At 37.4% G+C, this 20,442-nt stretch overlaps 1 pseudogene; it reads right to left on the minus strand.

The window, feature by feature from the left end:
- The window catches only part of LOC114634629, an 11,073-nt pseudogene extending 6,767 nt beyond the window's left edge, over window positions 1-4,306 (minus strand).
- Between the last annotated feature and the right edge of the window lie 16,136 nt (window positions 4,307-20,442).

Below are 20,442 nucleotides of genomic sequence, written 5' to 3' on the forward strand. Positions count from 1 at the left end.
AGAGAGAGAGAGAGAGAGAGAGAGAGAGAGAGAGAGAGAGAGAGAGAGGAGGAAAACAGAGAGACAGAGAGAAAGACACAGAGAGAGACACAGAAAGAGAGAGACTGAGCAAGTGTGGGTATCCTGAGTGAAGACACATTCTATCAAGTTCGATTTCATTTTGTTATGAGTGTGTTATTGTATTTTCTACACCCTCTCGGGAGGGTACTCAGCTTCTGATCTAGAAGGGAGGGATAATGTGGACATAATTTAAAACTCCCTCTCTGGGAATCATGTTTTCTTTGTTTCAAAGTTTCACTGGAAAGTCATTCCTGTTTTGGTCTGTCTTCATTCTCTTCCACATGATCCTTCCATAATTGCCAAGGAATAAGAGTGACTAACTTGACTTGTGAGTGTAGAAAAAGAAATTGGTGGAGCGTTACACTCTCTTTCTTTTTGCTCACATGCTTGTTTGCAGATTTCTACATGTTCCTGAGAAGAGATAAGCTTCTCAGGCATGCTGTGTCCATGTCAGCTATTTGTCTGTGACCAAGTACATACTAGAGAGATGCCATTTTAAAAATGTACCTGGCCTGAGGCCAAAGTCTTCACCTCTAGCATCTCTTTTATTAAATAAAGAGACAATATTTTGACCTCTGTCTTTTGACTTCTTTATTTAAATTGGCTTTGGTGGTCAGGGAAAATGATGTTATTCATTGACCTTATTGATTGTCAATATCACTCTTAAATGAAGAATACAAAATATAAAACAAACAAATAAACAACAACAAAAGCCTCACACAGTGAATATAATACAAAACAGACATATGTAAAAGGTCTAAAGTAAGTATGAAGGATGGTAGAAGTAATGTATCCAGGGGAAGGCTTTTCTAGATGATTGAAATTTAGCAGTAAACTGGTGACTAATGTAAAGTTAATCTAGGACAAAGGCACACAATATAAATAATAGCACACAACACACATACACACACACACAGACACACACACACACACACACCTACATATACAAGGAAAGCATAAAAAACCATGATGGTACTTTCTATAAGGAAAATTTTGGTTTGATAGGGTTTGGTGTGTCATAGAAAAAACCAAGATGGTGTGTATGAAGAACTATGATTAGTTAAAAAATAATAAACAAAGTTAATAATCATACTAGCAGGCAGAAAACTTAGGCAGCAGAATATTGTAGCACAGAAGGCAGGTACAATGATCTGAGCATTTATTGGTAACCAACTTCTATGCATAGGGAGAGGAGGTGATGTCAAGGGCATGGCACCTCAGGCATTTGGGATCATTTGATTGCTTCAATGATTTTAAATCAGTAAAAGAGAAAGGTAGATGGGATCAAGGTCATGTAGTAGGATAGTGAGTCTGGGGGAGTTACAACCACCAGAATTGAGTCACTAGAAGGAAGAGATGTGTAGGTAGGTATCAGGTAGGCATGATATTCTTGAGTAGATGTGCTGAACAATTTAAATCTAGGGTAAAACTCCCCTTTGTAGTTGGAAAGTATTTTCCTAGAGGGAAAATTGATAATTCTATTTTCTTTCTAAACTTCCCATCCAAAGATGGTGAACAATAGTGAGCTAGGTGATAGAACTCTTCAATCTACACTGACATGGAGACAGTAACCCCTTCAGATTGAAACTGGCAAGAAAAGAAAGAAAAGACGTCAGACTTCCACAGCCCATAAAAAGTACAGAGCATCATGGTGTAATTTAAATGTAAAGACCTGGGGGGGTGGGTGGAGAGAGAGAGAGAGAGAGAGAGAGAGGGAGAGGGAGAGAGAGAGAGAGAGAGAGAGAGGGGCTTTTGCTATAGCAGCTTAAAGAACACAATTCAAAGAAGATGCGAGAGAAAGCTGGCCTTGGTGAAGTGAGGGTGAATTTGGCAATGGAGGGGAAAGGAAATGAAATAGAGAAAGGAGAACATAGAGGAAATTCAAATTCACACTGCAGCCTGCCCATATTTTATTGAGTCAAGCTGTCACATTGCCAAGTCAGAAAACCATTTATGTGCCTTATAGAATCCAACGACTTCTTGCCAAAGGAATAGAGAGCTTATTTTAATGTTCTCTCTGGGACTATCAGCCACTTGGCCATATTGGCTTTATGATCGTTTTTATAACTAATAGTATTTCAAAAGAGTTTACATTTGTTGGCTAGGAATAATAATATCATTTTTAGAACACTGTATGACATTCATCTACTGGTCTGGTTGGCTTACACTTTGGTTAATCACGTTTACCTTTTCAGGAATTTATTTAATTTATTTTATATGTAATTTCTTCTGAGTATTAAGTTAAGTAAGCTTGAATCTTTTTTTCCATTTAAAAGAATTGCTCATACACCAAAAGGTTCAACCTCAGAGTTAAAAGTCTAATAACCTTTCAGTGCTTTTAATTATGTTAACACTAAGCATTTGCTATGTTAATCACTATACTTTTAAGGACAAAACCATGAAACTTAATTGATCTCAATTGTCTCATTTAAAATAGGCAGGTAAAACAAACACATGGTCTCTTGGGCTCATATTTTTGTTTATGTGGGATTTGATCCAGTCAACTATAATTATTCCTGATTATCCACTATACGAATATTACAAGGTTATCCTATATTGCAGTATTGATGTGTATGTGTATCGTAATGTGTATGCAGATACAAATGCATATGCAATACTTGCACATATGTGTAAGGTCAGAGGTCAACCTTAAATTCCTTTTCTCCAGTACCACACATATTTTCTTAAGACAAGGTCTATCACTGGCCCAGGACTTTCCAAGTAGACTGTGATAGCAGATCAAGCCCCAAAGATTTGGCTGCCTCCACCTCCCTAGAACTGGATAGCAATCACACACTGCCATCTCTGCATTCTTTGTGGGGATTATAAGGATTGGACTCAGGACCTCATCCTTGAAGGCAAGCACTTTACCAACAAAGCCATCTCCCCAACTTGGCATATCTCAGAATTTTAAAAGAATGACAGCCACAATGGGTGAAATATCATTTGTTTAGTCTTTACAAAACTCTCTAAACAGAAGATGCTAAGATAGTTTTGTCTAGTTCCTTTAACAGTTGTTGCTCTCACCATAGCTGTCTTCCAAGCTCTTACTAGAACAGCTCACTAAGCTTTGCTTACAGATTCCAAAGGTTTTTGGTTCAAAGGTTCAGAGTCATCAAGATTTCTCCCAAAAACAATAGCGTCAGGCTCTTGAAAGCAACACCCCACTTCCTGGTACCAACTTCTGAATTAGTTACTTGTCTATTGCATGGATAAAACACAAAAAAGGCAATTTATGAAAGAGAGAGTTTATTTGGGCTTATGGATCCAAAGGAATGAGTCATTTGTGCCATACTGGGAGCACAGCACCCAATGGTAGGCATAGCTGCCTGAAGAAGGACGCTGACAGCTTATGTATACTACTTCCTCCAGAAAGCTTGCACTTCTTCAAACTCTTGATCTTAGACTCCATAGTCCATATGCAGTCAAACTAAAAACCACGAGCAGCCATCACAATAAGGAAATCAATTGTAGTACTGAAATCGTTTAAGGAGCATCTTGTAATAATCCATAAACAACAACTTCCTTCTGGCTAAATGAATTTAATAATCAGTGGTTACAGTGTACTTGGAAACCTGTAAAGATATCTGCTATACTATCAAGTATGAGAAACCCCACAGGAAAATGTGTTTATTTTCTTTAAATCCACTGCTTCATAAACCTATTGCCTCCCTGAGAATTCTTCGAATGGCAACCGGAACTATCTTCTATGACCTAATTTGAAAAAAAAAAGACATTATGGTTGCATAATGATATAGTTATCATATTTCATATGAAAGTTGAGCAAATCAAACAGCTGGATCAAAAAGGTGCCACTGGTTTGTGCCAGTACCTTTAACAGTCTATATGTCTCCCAGATACTAAACATTGAAAATGGAAAATTATTTACTGGCGTAAGGGTATTAGGATTCTTCACTATAAATTCGTACTTTATAATCTACTTTAAATTTTTCTAATTCCTGATGTGTTCAAGTAAACACATCAAGTGAACACCCCACTCTTAATCCTTTGCTGCATCACTTATTCCTGCAGACAAGCCCGGGGAATACTGAATTTTGCTTTTAGGGATTTCTGATGTTTTAAAGGATAGCTGGGTACACAGAGTATCACTCTAACCCCTTAGACATAAACAAAGATATATGCTATAATGTGGAGAGCCACATAGTACCGCACCCTTAAGATGGCGCCGGTCTCTGCCTTCCACCATCCCGATGGCGAGTGCTCTCAGGCGTAAACAAGTCCTCATTTGGCTGTGGCTGGTGGTCTGGCTTGCTTCCCTGTATGTGGACCTATCTGCTGTTGCCACGTGGCTTGCTGGGGTAGGCTAGTCCTAGAGTACTTAAGCCTGGGAGACAATTCCCCCAGGGTCAGAAGATTGTTCAAGGTTCCTGAATAAGCTGCTTGGGGAAGAGCTCGTGTGCCGCGTCATCCTTGCTGGACGAGGTTGGGCGCGACACTATAACATTTTTCAACCTTTTTCCCCATGAGGAATGAGCTGAGATCATTCTGAGTCTTCTTCATCGCTACACTGGGTCACCTGGAGCTAAGTTTTAATATAACCACTGGTACTTTACCATGAATCAATTATGTAGAAAGATCAGTTGATAGTTTCTTCCTGTGACATAGTAAAGAGCATCTATCTTGCTAAGCCAGAATCACCTGGAAGGATCTGAAGGCACAGGTGCACAGGTCCCAGGCATTACATATAATTCATGGTAAGCATTTGTAATCCTCAATTTCTGAAATTTTAGTTTCTTGCTATATCTGAGTCAGAAAATAATTTGTGTTGGAACAATTATAGTAATTTCAAATATTCCTTTCATTTTTTTGAGATTTATAATATAATTAAACCATTTCCTCCTTCCCTCTCAACCCCTTTATTACTGTAGTGTTTAGTGTTGATTGTTTTGCTAATGTTGTACATGGTCATGATGCATTCTGATTACAACCCTCTCACATCACTCTCTCATCTCTGTCAATCTCTTTTTATTGATACCAGTCTCTTTCTAAGATTCCTAATTCTTTTTCTTTCATGACCTGGTCGTGGTGAGCATTGACTTGATTAAGAACTACGTAGTGAAGCTTTGTGAGGTCATCAGTGCCTAGGCAGCTGGAGGCAACAGTTCCTTCTCCCTTTTAATCTACCAGAGGCAAATAGTTCAGAAATGAGGGGGTTGGACCCCTGAACCCCTTTTCCATCCATACTTGATTTTTATTGGGACCATTCTTATGCATGCTCAGTACAAGTGTCTGCAGCTGGTGAAAATTCATGATTGCAAAGGTTTTTTTTGTCCAGACTTTGCCATTTCACAGCCATTCTTCTTTTGTAGCTTCTACTTGTCCATGTTCAACATGTAAAATGAAAAAAATTGAAGCTCGAATCCACACATGCAAGGATCAGGCAGTGATGTGTTGTTTTTCTGTGCATGGTAACCTCACTCTCTTACATTTATCTGGACATTTTATAATTTCAATTTTTTAAAAGCTGAATAGAATTCCATCATATTCAAAATGGACCACATTTTCATTATCTACTCCTCAGTTGATGGATATCTAGGGTAATGCCATTTTATAGGTATTTCTAATACAGTATCAATGTAGATAGATGAGCAAGTTTTTCTGTAATTAGGTAAACAGATATTTATATGTCCAAGAGTGGAATATTTGGGTCATATACAAGTGTATTTTTGAATATATTTGCATTTATGTTTATAAAAGATTTTTGGCCACTACCCTTCTTGTCTTTTGCTCTGTCATTATATGATTTTGATTCTACAGTAGTACTTGCTTCATAGGAGACTGGGAGTGTTATTTCCATTTCTAGTTTGTGAAACAATTTGAATAACACTTGTTGTAGTTTTGCTTTAAAGGTCTGGAAGAATTCAACTGTGGATACATCAGAATTTTTTTTTTTTTAGTTACTACTTTGATCTCTTTTTTTGTAGTTGATCTATTTACATTATTAATCTGTGCTATTTCTCAGTATTTTTAATGTAGTCACTTAGAACTATAAATTTCCCTCTTAGGATGGCTTTCATTGAATCTCAGAGGTTTTGATGTGTTATATTTTCATTTTCATTTAATTCCAAGGGTTTTAAAACTTCCTTACTGGTTTCTTCAATGGTCCATTTAAATACAATGCGGTTTCATAGCCATGAATTTGTGCATTTTCTGGAATTTCTTTGGGCTTCAAGTGTTATTTCATTGTGGTCAAATAGATGCATGAAATCCTTTCAATTTTCTTAAATTTGTTGAAATTTTCTATGGGTCATAATGTGTGACTGTTGAGAATTGGTCTGTTGCTAGGTATTGTAATGCTAAATTCTATACCTGGAGGTCTAGATCGATGAGTGTTTACAAGCATTTGTTATGCAAACCTTGTTCCTTGATTTGAAACTACTGGTTAAATAAAACTGGCTACAGCCAATTACTGGAGGGCTTAGAGGTAGGTTTTTTGATGTGAGCTGGTTGAGAGCAGGAGAAGGAAGAAGGAAAAGAGAGAGGAAGCCATCACAAGGGGAGATGGATGATGAGAACATTGCAGGGGGAAGAGCAAGCATACCACTCTGGAGGTAGCCAAGCCAGCAGTTAGAAGAGTAGATTAGGGACAACCACCTCTCCCTCCTACCCACCAGTAATTTTCAAAGTCAGATAAAATAACCATTGTCTGAGTCTCATTTATTTGTAAGCTAGTCAGGGATACACTTAAATTGGCTCTACTTACGTCTGATCTATTTTACAGAAACTTCTATGTGCTGCTAAGAATAATGTATATTAGAGTGAGATATTCTTGAGATGTCGATTAAATCCATTTGGTGTGTGATGTCAATTATCACTGTTTCTCTGTTTGCCTCTATAACTTATCTATTAGTGAAAACAGGGTGTTGAATTCACTTAGTATCATTATGTTAGGGTTAATGAGGTTAATCCGTGGCTTTCTGCATATTATAATTTGCTTCTCAAAATTAAGTGGACCAAAGTTGGGTGTACACATTTAGAATTTCAATGTCTTCTTTGTAGAGTGACTGTCATCTTTTTGATTAGTTAAATTTCAAGTATATTTTGTCAGATATTAGAATAATAATGCCTAATTGTTTACTGGTTCTATTGGCTTGTAATATTTTTCCATCATTTTACACTAAAGTAATGTCTGTGCTTAAAGGTGAGATGTGTTTGTTGTAGACAACAAAACAATGGATCCAATGGGCTAGCCTTGTCTCAGGAGAGGGAAACTGAGGCCACTAATACCCAATTATTATTTGAACATGTTTCAATTGCTGTTATTTGGTTGACTTTGTAGTGTTAGTCTTGGTCTAACTTTGTATAACAACTATCTAAGCATCATTTGTTTTATTCCTTGTCATCTCTGGAGTATACTTATCATTCCTTTTGGTCTGAGACATTTTCCTAGTATTCCTATAGTGCATCGTAGTAACTATAAATCTCCTTGGCCTGTTTTTGCCATAGGAAATTTTCTTTTCTCTTTCAATCATGATGTAGTTTTCCAGGTCAAGTAGTCTAGATTGGCATCTGTGTTCTTTCAAAACTTGAATATCCAAACTTGACTGGCTTTTGAAGTTTTTATTGAGAAATCAGCTGTTATTCTGGTGGGGGTGACTCTGTATGTACCTTGGACTTAATGTCTTATAGCTTCCAGAACCCATTCTTTGTTCTGTATATTTAAGATTCTTTTTTTAAAATATTTTATGGGAATGAATGTTTTATTTGCATGTATATTTATATACTACATGTGTGCTTGAGGACTTTAGGGCACCCCCTAGAATTGGAATTACATACATTTGTAAGCTGTCCTATGGGTGCTGGGAATTGAACCTGACTCTTTCGGAACAGATCTTAACCATTAAGGTATCTGTCTAGCCTCAAGGTTTCAACTTTAAAATAAATCAAGGAACTTCTTATGTAGTCCTATTTGGAGTTCTCTGTGCATGGATGGGCACTGCTTTCCCAAAATTTGGGAAACTTTATGAATTATTGAAGATATGTTCTATACCTTTGACCTGAAGCTTTTCTTCTTCTGTGTCTATAATTGGTAGATTTCAACTTTCATGGTGTGTCAAATTACCTGCATAAACCATTCAGGAATTTAGAAGAAAACGTACCATTTTAATTTATTGAGTGATCCATTCTTCAACCTTGCTGAAACACATTTGATAGTCTGTATCCTATGTGATCCATTCTGTTGGTGAGCCTCTCCACTGAGCTTTATTAGGCTTATTGAATATTTCATTTCCAGTTTCATTTAAGTTTGTGTTTTATTCAATATTTCTCCTTATTGAATTGTGTTTTCATATCCTGAATTGTCATTATTTCATTCATCTGTTATTTGTGTTTTTTAATATATTCTCATCTCTAGTATATTCTTGTCTTGTTTAAGTTCATTTGGATATTTATTGGTGTCCTCTTTTAATTTCTTCAATTCTTGAACATGTTTGTAATTATTCTTTTGAATTCTATGTCTTGAAGTTCATCTAAGCCATTCTCCACAAGGACAATTAACACAGAACTAGGATAATTGCTGGAGAAATGTTGTTTTGGTTTTTCATAATTCATACTGTTCTGCTGTCTTGCTGTAGGACGGATCCTGTGCATTTGAAGTTAGGTTGGTTTTTATGTATTTTAATATGAGTTGTTAGTCTACCAGATTGAAGAACTCGGGTGCAGTGATAGTTGGATTGACCTGGGGAACCCCTGAGGCCTGTAGTCAAGAATAGATCTTTTAGTTGTTAGCACGGGCAGGTAGAGAGTGTCCAAAGACAGGGAACTGGGCTATGTACAATGGGAGGGCCATGAGGGGTGAGGATAGCAAAAGGATTCTCTTGGTGGGGTTGGCTGCATGGACAGTGTATCATAAGAGACTTCAGGTAAAAGATGAAAGAGCTGAATTTAAAGATGGGTCTGATCTCTGATCAGGGGCTGACACTGTCAGGTGGGTGCTGTCACGGATACATAAGGGCATGATCTTCAAAAGGTCCAGGGCAAAGTAGATAGGTTTGGGTTGACTAAGAAAAATATGAACATCTCTTCAAGCAGTGCAGTCCATCAGAGTCTAAGGAAAGGTAGGTAGGGTTTTAGGCAACAAAGGTTGGCCCAAGGACAGGGCTATACCTAGTGTCAGCATTGGCTTAGCGTGCTGGAAAATTCAGTGTGGGTGTTGGGCAGCTTATGGGGGAAGAATGAAAGAGTTCTACATGATAATGTGAAGTTATGGATAATATAGGCAGGGAGTTGGGTTTAGAATCATTTATAATTGATATAATTGACATCAATTATATTAATGAAGATTCTGAGAATATAAGAATGAAGCCAACAAAACTTAGATTGAAAAACAATCAAAATTTGACTTTGCTGATATTATGTGATCAAGTGTTGTGAATCTAGTCACCCCACCAACTTTAGAACTACACTAATCAATGATATCCTTTATCATTTAAAGATATTTAGCATATTTTTCACAATTAACACTGGAAATCTTTAACTGTATATAATTCTTATTCTGTCACCGAGTATGTTTCATATCATGTTAGAGTCTTCCCTTAGATTATATTGACTTTTAAATAAAGGAAGAAACTGTTTCATGTTCCTTTCAATTTATTACATTCTATGCATTTTCATGTTTAGAGGCAAAATGATTGTTTTTGTCTGGGCTAATAGTGTTTTTCTTAAAATATTTTATTTTGATTGATTAATTAAGTTTTACATGTATGGGTATTTTGCCTACACATATGTTTGTGTACTTTTTGTGTTGCTTGATGTAGTAGAAGCTAGAAGAGGTCATCAGATTCCCTGAAACTGGAGTTACATTTGATTTTGAGTTGCTATGTGGGTGCTAAGAATCAAACCCTAATCTTCTGTAAGAGCAGTCAGTGCTCTTAATCATTGAGTCATCTTTCCTGCCCGTATCTGCTACAAGAAGATCGTTTAATAATAAAGGTTACACATGTTCATTCATTGACTTTGAGATTAAACTTGGATTAATCATGTCTATGAGATAAACAGTGTGCTAATTTTATTTTATGCAAATGTTATTTTAGGCTTATTCAACTCGGCCTTATTAACTCTTAAGAACATGAAGCCACAGAAGTATTTTCTTTTTACAGATGCTTAACATATGCTGAGTTTCTGATATCATTGGTTCCTTTATAAATAAGCGTATCTATCTCAAGAGATGAAACAAAGCAAAACAAACTAATAAATTCTGGGCAAGTGAGTAGATGTTTCATAGCTCCTCTAGCTGCCTTCTTTCCCCTTCCTTCCCTTGCGTTTTGGTGACAGGCGTCCTGTACATGTGAACAACATTAGCAGCATCAAACAAAGAATGAATATTTAGAATAAATCAAAGAAAATAGACATGAAATACAAAATTACATAATACAGTAGTTAGTGACTATAAGTATTATTATACCTTCTTGGAAGGTGATGTGAATGCATGTATGTGTGAAGAACTAGAAACTGATCCGATCAAAAGAAAGATGTCCAGGGAAGAGTGGACACTGAACTCAGATGCATAGCAATACTTAGAACAATATATAGGGCAACTGAAAAGGAAGAGCATGTGTGGAACTCTGAGACAGAGCGGCATACAGCACTCTTAGAGAGTGCAAATAGAATGCAAATGTGATCTGGACATGGCGGCATAAGACTGTAATTTCAGGTCTTGAAAGGGTGCAGAAAGATTATACATTTGAGCCATCTTTGCAATATAGCCAGATCTTGTCTCAAAAAAAAGAATTCAAAAGATACAAGACAAAACCAACCAACCAAAAACAGGCCACTGTGCCTGCCCTGCAGACAATAAAAGTAAGAGATGACAAAGATGGAGAGGAATAGTGGAAACTGGTCATGCCAAGTTGTGCTGTCTATGCTAAAAGTTGTTTTTAATCAATGAATAAAAATAAATCATCAAAAGTAGAAACTTGAAGAGATTCCAACAACCTGGCACTATTAAAGTTTGTAGTGTGGAGAGAACAATTTAAAGGGATATGGAGAGATTCATAATAATATCCCAAAATAGGTTCATGGTAGAGATAATGCCAGTTTAGAAGTATGGAGTGAATAGAAAGAATATGAACCACATGGAAAGCGTCCCTGAAGAGGAATGCACAAATTCTGTGTTTGACCTACACTTGAAACTTTAGAACCTCAAATAATCTTTAATGTTAATGAATTTAAAAATAATTTTAATTCAATGTGTCAGTGACTCAAGTACTATTTGGTATAAGTAAGCTTATTTAATAGAAATAGATGTATAAATACATATTGATGCAATAAACTTATCTTTCATTTTAGGGAAATGTTAGTAAGCTTTCTAAGGCTTGGAAGTCTGTCATTATGTTGTATAAATAGCAAATAGACTAACTTGGATCCAAGTTCATGCATTTTCCCTTTTGCTGTCTGTACTCTCACTGGGTATAGTTTCAATGAAAGAATTCTAAATTCCTCACTGAGGGAGTGACTCCTCTGGAAAATATTCTAACTCTATTTAAACACCAGGAATCATTTCCAAAAAATAACTGAGCCCTTTTTACAGGAAATTTTATTCCTAGAAACTCACCCATTTTACAGAATGTGAGAAATAAGGACATAAATATTGTATTCTTTAAGGAGTCTTAACTTTAATTAAACATCTTCCCTCATTTTTAAAGAAATCTTGCTAAGATATTAACTCCCCATAAGATAATTGTAGTTTGAAGGAGATGAAGGTCACATTTCTAACAAGAGCTGGAAATAGTTGTTCATCTATAGAAATGTAGGATCTCAAAGACAATTAGTAAGACAAAGAGCACTGAACAATGCCTTAGAGGCAAAAGTTTCCTAAAGCATTTTTGTAATTACATTATTACTTTTATATCTCTGTGAGATTAGCTGAAGAGAAACTGTTCCTCTAAAATCCCAGTAAAGTTAAAATAAACTCTGGAAGCATTTAAGATATACCAAGTAATTCATGCATACCCTGGGTGAATAGAATTTCAGATTATCTTTGATGTATAGACATCTGTCTGTCATATAATTATTCCTCCTTTTCTAGGATATTATGCAAAACTTACTTATAAATCCTTCTAGGTTTGTTGTTTCTCAACAAAATATTCTTATATACAGGGTGATAAAGCACTCACAAGGCTTTATCTTACAGGAAAAGTTAACATATTCATTCATTTTAAAAATAATTTAAAATTTTACATTTGTATATGACTGTGTGTGTTTATGCTAAATGCACAGTTGGATTCCTCTGGGTCAAAATTGCATGCAGGTGCTGGGAATTGAGATCAGGTCATCTAGAAAAGCAGCAAGTGCTCTTACCTGCTGAGCTATCTTTCCATCCCTGACAGGCCCAATCTTATGCAGGTTTCCCATTAAATTTCTGTTCTGCTTTTAGTTAGGAGATAAAGACTTGCTTTGCCCTACTGTACATGTTAGATGCAATGTGAAAGACGGAGGGCACTGGTACGAAGAACACACTCCTAGGTGTTTATTAAGCAGAATAAAGTTTAATACCAAAACATCATCGTATCTTGCCTTAGTCTTGACAGATGGAATACAAAATTTAATCATAGGAATCAAGGGAATCTTACTTTAATATTACACACTGTTAAGCTACAGATCACAAATAGCTTATGTTTTGCTAAAAGGAAAAAAAAATAATCAAAAGCAAAGTGATTAAGTATGTCTGAAGATTCTATTTGAAGAATTTCTGTAAATTAAAAAATATTATCATGGAAGAACAAGTTGAGGAGGAGAGATAAGCCTTCAAGGGTTAGGTGAGTCATAAAAATGTGACCCCCAAAGGCTGGCCAATTGGAGTTAAGGGCAGCCCAAATGAAAAATAGTAAATAGTAAGTAATAATTTGGGATTGTCGATAGGAAAGTAGGTTCTAACAGCATAGAGGGTAGATATCTACCTATCACTTGTGCTGTTTAAGGCTTATTGTAAAAAAAAATATTATCATCGATGTTTTTCTTTCTATTTGAAAGGTGATGAAATAAATATTAGAAGTGCATTTTGAAGAAAAATAATTAAAGAGGAAAATACTTGGATCAACACTGCCAGGTTTTTTCAGCCTCAGTGATTTGTCCTACTTTTCTGCATATGATATTAAACGTAGACACTGAACAGACACCTTCCACCTATTCATTATGTGCCATGCCTTAACACTGTTTCTGAAGATTATCAGAATGATTGGGGAGATTATTGCCTTCGAGTTATGAATGTATAGAAAACAAAATTAACAATCTCAAAAATAGTGATATGGAAGGAAATTAGGTCTCTCCTAAAAAGGCACTTTTGGGTCCCATCAATTATTTATTTTATTGGATATTTTCTTTATTTGCATTTCAAATGTTATCCTCTTTCCCTGTTTCTCCCTGAAACTTCCTTTCCCATCCCCCCTCCCCTGCCTCTATGAGGGTGTTCTATCACCCACCCACCCACTCCTACACTGGGGAATCAAACGTTCACAGGATCAAGGGAGTCTCCTCCCACTGATGCCCAACAAGGCCATCCTCTGCTGCATATGCGGCTGGAGCCATGGATCCCTCCATGTGTACTTCTTGATTGGTCAATTATCTTATGATTAAAAAATTCTACACTGGATGCTTTTGGGTGATTTATATATTATATTATTGCCATTATGAATTCTGAAACAAAAAATGTAATTACTGTAGACTTTAAAATTAGGTAACTTTTCTCACTGCTGAATCATAAACACTGTTCCATCTCTGAGTGCATTGTTTGGGTTTTGAAGTAATTCTGTTCTACTGGGAAAAGCTCTTTCCCCATTAAAACTAGCTTCTAGTGCATTTCAGAGTAACCTGTAGAACTACCATGTCAAAAACCTGCTCCAGAAATAAAAAAAGAAATGTTCAAAATTTCCAAGGGATCTCTACAAATTGTATTCTGACTTTCAAGGCACCACCAATGTTGTCTGTTAAACAAAGGAATGTCCCTGAGCTGTGATACCATTTATCAAGGATGACTAAGGCCCACAAAAAAGCAGGTTTCAGTGCCAAGTGAGGCATAAATACTGAAGGTTCCACTGAGCAACTGAAACCAGCCTAAAAAGTATGCCATATTCTATCCAAAGACCTTTATGCTAATATGGGTGCATATTGTTTCTGTTATGCTAGCTCTATATTCCTTTAGCTTTCCCTCCAGGCTCGACATACTCTATTTTGTTTGAAGTGAGATTGTAGTAAATCCTCCTGCAGGCTCACTTACATATTCCCTAATCACCCTTTGCTAAGTACTGTTAAAATGTTCATATATTAGATGACACTAATAGGAAACAGGAATGAAGCCAAAGGATATTTTACTTGAGAATGTAGAGCTTTGGCATATTTTTAAATTTCCAAATGTTATTTATTTGTTTAGAGATTATTATCTTTTAAAAGCTTGTAGGGCAAATCTGTGGAATGCCATTGGATTTCATGTTTAACGGCATCAGTTTGAGCATGGGAAGCTGTTGAAGAACGTTCTTCTTCGTCTCCTTCCTACATCTAGTAACACAGGGCAAATACCTTAGCATCGCTAGGCTACAGTCATCTTACTCAGAGATTATTGCAGATCCTCTTGTTGTCAAGAACTCTTTCGGAGCATAGAGAAGGTCATAGGCGGCAGCTCAGCACCCAACCCCAGAAAACCGAGAGAAAGAGGGACTCCCAGGAGCTTTAACTCAGGCAGCATCCCAGGTAAAAATGAATCACCCTTGATGTCTGCTGTTAGAAGTTCTAATCCAGATACTGGCCTCTGAACTTACACTACTCAGACCGTTGAAGGGCCACTGACAAGAACATCAAACAGCTAGAGATTGACATCACTAATCTGAAGAAATCCCTCGTTTCGCTGTCTGAAGAGACCTCCAAAAATCGCAAAGATCCTTATTGGACTTGATTTACTCTATTACAATAGAAAAGGCTGTATACAGCACTTGACTGTGTACAGCTCTTAAAGAAGAAGGTTGCCTTTACATAGACAAGACAAGGAGGGTTAAAGAGAGCATGAAACAGGTAGTGAAGGCCCTAAGAAAAATCCGAGAGAGAAAGAGACAGATGAAGGCTGGTACAAGAATTGGTTTTCAGCCTCTCCAAGATTGTCAACCCTATTTCCTCCCATCTTGGGACCATTTTTGGGTTCTTTTTGCTTTTTTCTGCTGGTCCCTGGCTTTCAAATAGGTGGACTCACTCTGTGATACAACAGATAAATAATTTGGTAGCAAAACCTACTCAGATACATTATCATAAGTTAGCTATGGAGGACCACGAGACTCAAGATGAGGTTGTTACTTTATACAGCATGTTTCCAAAACCCATCTCCATTCAACCTAAAAGGAGGACTTCTGCCCCTAGACCAAGCAGAGAGGGGCCACCCAGAACCCCCTCTGTCAGGTGATCTGAATTCTTGCTTAGGCTGCGAGGCTAAGCACTGCAAGGGAATATAAATAAAAGATAAAAATATCTATCTGGGTTCCCTGAGGGACAAGCCTGACTGCATAGGGGTTGATGTCAAAAGTATCCCCTCTCCAGGAAAAAGACGGGTATGGCCCTCATGCCTCACTGGACAACGACAGGGAGTCTGGACCCATTACAAGGTCCCCTTCAAATACTGGAGGTCAGGCCTCTATCCCCACCTTCGCAAGTTTAGAATTGCCACAGCCCTTCTATACTTAGAGAAGGGAAGAGATGTCAGAGGAAGCCCCGTGTACCCACTGAAGGCCTAAAATCAGCCATAGGCCTAAAATCAGCAATAGGCCTGTCATACATATATACTAACACCAAGTCTTGGGTCTCAGTGGAAAAACATTGAAACAGATGACTGTAAGCTAATGTAAACAGGCAGCTTTTGTGGAAATTTACAAGCCTGAGTAGTCATAGACATTGTAAATAGGTAGCCTGGGCAGACAATACCAACTTAGATAAGGACAAGCAAGTCACAGGCAGAGTCACAGTGACTTGTCCCCTGAACCTTCACCCAGCTGATACCCGGTTCTGATGATATCTGTATTCCCCCTGATCACCCACACTCCAGTGTCATTCCCTTCCCCACATCCTGCCTTTCTGTGTTTATAACCCCTGTGTGAATGAATTACAACTTGAGAAAAAATAAATTAAAAAAAAAAGAACTCTTTCACGTAGTCTATAGTTAAAGCAAATTTGCAAGAGACCTTTGTAAGATTACTTAATTCAAAATTTCTCCTCTGAAGTGAAAAATTATAATCCTTACGTGTTAATAATGCATGTATTTTATACATAGAAGAAATCCAAAGCATTTTAAGTATGTTTTCTTCAGTAAGAACCTTTATTGATAAGCAAACTCAAATGGTTGTAACTGTTAGCATCATATTTCATAATTAATGCTAACCCTTTCTTGCCGTTTCTACTCTATACCAATTGTTGTGCTAAGGAAATCAAGATTTTCTTTCCTCAAATGCCATGAGGGAGGTGACGTTCTATATGGGAAGGAAAATTTTAGAAGAATGTGACTTCTGAGATATAGTTCTGTTTTGACCTACTGTCATACTTTATTTATTTAAAGTTCCATTTTCCTAATTCTTTTTTAAAATTAAAAAATTTTAAATTTAAAATTACAATGTCTTCTTTTAGGGTCTGTATGAATCTGCCCAGGATCTTCTGGCTTTTATAGTCTCTGTTGAGAAGTTTGGTGTAATTCTGATAGGTCTGCCTTTATATGTTACTTGACCTTTTTTCCCTTACTGCCTTCAATATTCTTTCTTTGTTCTGTGCAGTTAGTGTTTTAATTATTATGTGATGAGAGGAATTTCTTTTCTGGTCCCATCTGTTAGGTGTTCTGTAGGCTTCTTGTATGTTTATGGACATTTCTTCTTTAGGTTAGGAATGTTTTCTTCTATAATTTTGTTGAAGATGTTAGCTGGCCCTTTGAGTTGGTCCCAGACACCAGAGAAACATGAGGCTCCCAGGACTCAATGGGGATGACTTTAGCTGAAATGCACAAAGAAGGGAGAGATAGAATCTTTAGAGACCACCTCCAGTAGATAGGCATGGACCCTGGTCGAGAGATGAGGCCACTCACCCATCTCAAAGCTTTTTAACACAGAAATGTTCCTGTCCAAAGGAAGAACAGGGACAAAAAATGAAACAGAGACTGAAAACAGTCCAACTGGGGACAGCTCCACCTGAGGATGCATCATGTCTGCAGACACCAAACCCAACATTGTTGCTGTAGTCAAGAGGCACTTGCTGACAGGAACCTAGTGTGGCACTTTCTTGGGAGGTCCAGCCAGCAACTGATTAATGCAGATGTGGATGCTTGGAGCCAACCATCAGACTGAGCTCAGGGAACCTGGTGGGGAAAGGACTGGAGGAATAGAGGGGAATTGCAACCCCATTGGAAGAGTCACATAGGCTGGTCTGACTACCCAGTTCTCCAGAGTCTAGACCATCAACCAAGGAGTGTACCTGGAGGGATCCATGGCTCCAGATACATATGTAGCAGAGGATGGCCTTGCCTGACATCAGTGGGAGGGCAGGCCGTTGGTTCAGAGGAGGTTTGATGCTCCCATGTAGGGGGATGCTGGAGTGGTGGGGCGGGAAAGTGTGGGGGATGGGGCAACACTCTCATACAGGCAAAAGGGAGGGGGGAGGGCAGATGTAGGATAGGGGGTTGGTGAAGGGGTAACCAGGAAGTGGGATATTATTTGAGATATAAATGAATGGAATGATTAATAAAAAGAAAAAAATTAAAAAATTACAGTGTGTATAAATCACCAACTCTTTCATAATCCCTTTGCCCCATTACCAACTCCATGTCTTCTTCCTCTGAATTCTCCCCTTTATCCTCTTCGCCATCCTCCTCTTCTTCATTTTCCTACTCATCTTCATCCTCTTCTTCCTCCTTGTCCTTGTCCTCATCCTCATCTTCCTCTTCCTCCTCCTGTAGCTTACTCAATCCAGTTGATACTGCCCATATTTGCACTGGTCAGGACTGCAGCTTGGAAAACCTACCACAAGGCCACACTAGTGAAGTAAACCATGTCTCTCTCCCTAACAGTCAAAAGAGCTAATAGCTCATGAGGTAGGTATGGATCTTATGATCCCCTCCTTTCTCTTTGTTAGATATTGACTCTATTGATCCTCTGTAGGTTTTTGGTTGACAACTACAACATTTGAGAGTTCATAAGTGTATCCGGTAATTCATGTGCTGAAGGCATGATTTTTTTTTTCTGTAATATTCTTAGCTTCTGGCTTTTATAGGTTTTTGCTGTCATTGTTCTTTCTGCAGTGTTCACTGAGCCTTGGTGGCAAAGGGGTGTGATGGAGTATGCATTAAGGTCTGAGCACTCCACAGTCACTAACCCTCTGCACTTCAAACAGTTGAGATTTCTGTATTAATCATCTACTGCATAAAGAATTTTCTTTGATGAAAAACATCACAGTAGCCTATAGATATAAGTAAGAATATTTATGAGATTGTTTGGTACTATGGTCCTTTAACAAAATAGTAGCATGACTTTATGACCTCTGTATCCGTAGGCATATGGCAAACTTACAGTGCCAGACATGAGTCTCCTCTTGTGAAGGAGGCCTTAAGTGTAATTAGAAATCATTTAATTTATCCCTATATCTTTCATGATGTTATTGTACCAATGAGTGTATCTTGCCAAACTGCTCATTTACTGTAATTTTCTGGAATCATAGCTGAGTAAGATTATTGGTGGCTTTTCTTCTCCCCAGTAGCCCACAAAACACCACATGCACACCAGCCAGCAGGGAGAAAGTCTCCAAGGCAATGCTAGTTTGCTTTCTCTATACCTATGATCCAAGTATGGTGTCTTATAACAACAAGTTATTACCACCAAGTTCTAAAGGGTTGCAAAAAGAACTGGAAATAGGCTGTATCGTTTTGGGAGGTTTGAGAGTCTTCATTCAACAGTTTGAAAGGAGATATAGCATATCTGACACTAACTAGACTTTTTATTTAATAACTTATATGGAGGAACATTATACTCCCATGTAAAACAACTTCAATTTAACTATTTAAATATATAATGCATATTAAGAAGTGTGATGTATAATCTGGGTTGTCAACTTGGCTGGATCTGAAATCAATTACAGTGCAAGCGATTAGACATTCTTGTGGGAGAATTTTTCTTTTTTCCTTTTTGTCAGTCTTTGTCCAGGCTATGCTCAAACTCACACCAATCCCCATGCTTCTACCTCCAAAACATTGAAACTAAGGGCATGAGCTGCCATGTGTTTCTGTGTGTCCCAAAGCCTAAGAAAAATTGAGTTTGTGCATGCCTCAATAGGTGCATCCTACCACAGCTGGCTACCTTTTATATTTCTTTCCACAAATGGTCTTTGATTCTCTTTCTTCCTCCTGATGTATACAAAAATTAAAATCTAATGGAAATTAATACATATCATCATTCAGTTATGACTAATTTATGTGCCATGGTTAAGTAATAACTATGTCTACTAATATCTTTCTTCATAATAACTTAAATATAATCCAAACTATAAATTAAAGCTAGAAACTTAGAAAAAAATGAGAAAAAATGTTAAGTGTCTGATTGCATTGCATCCATCTGGCAATAATTTGAAGACATTTTTTTTTTAATCTTAGCTCTTTACTTTCCCTTAGTTTTGTAATAGGAAGCTGCTGTCAAGGTTAGGTGTCTAAGCAACTGAGCAGCCTGGATATTGCACATCTTTTGTGAAACTGCTAAATGTGCAAAACAAAAAGATCAAAACACAATATTTCATCTATACTTACAAATTAAATTATATGTATAGATGTCTTATAAAGAATAGGAATTCACAGCTAGAAAATAGTACTGAGGAGAAAAACCCAAATGGAAAGCATTGTATATCCAAACCTAAGTGTTCTTAGGCTGGCTTTAGGCTCCTTAATAACTTTTTAATGCCTACCTCTGTTATTTTTTTAAATCATTTTATTTGTTTACATTTCAAATGTTATCCCCCTTTCCAGTCTCCTCTCCATGAACCCCTCACTCAATCTCCCTATCCTTTCCATCTAAGAAGGTGTTCCCTCACCCAACCAAGTATTCCAACCTCACCCCTCTAAAATCCCCCTTCTCTGGGGCATTAAGCCAACACAGGACCAAATGCCTCATCTCTTACTGATGCCAGATAAGGCAGTCCTCTGCTACATTTGTATACTCTTTGGTTGGTGGTCAGAGAGTCTCTGGAAGCTCTGAGGGGTATGGTTAATTCACACTGTTGTTCTTCCTATGGGGTTGCAATCCCCTTCAGCTCTTCCCCTAACTCTTCCATTAGGGCTTATGAGCTCAGTCCAATAGTTGACTGTGAGTATCTGCATCTGTCTTAGGTGCTGGCAGAGGAAAGCTATACCAGGCTTCTGTCTGTAAG

This window comes from Grammomys surdaster, unplaced genomic scaffold, assembly GCF_004785775.1.
Source record: "Grammomys surdaster isolate TR1022 unplaced genomic scaffold, NIH_TR_1.0 99, whole genome shotgun sequence".
Classification (NCBI taxonomy): Eukaryota; Metazoa; Chordata; class Mammalia; order Rodentia; family Muridae; genus Grammomys; species Grammomys surdaster.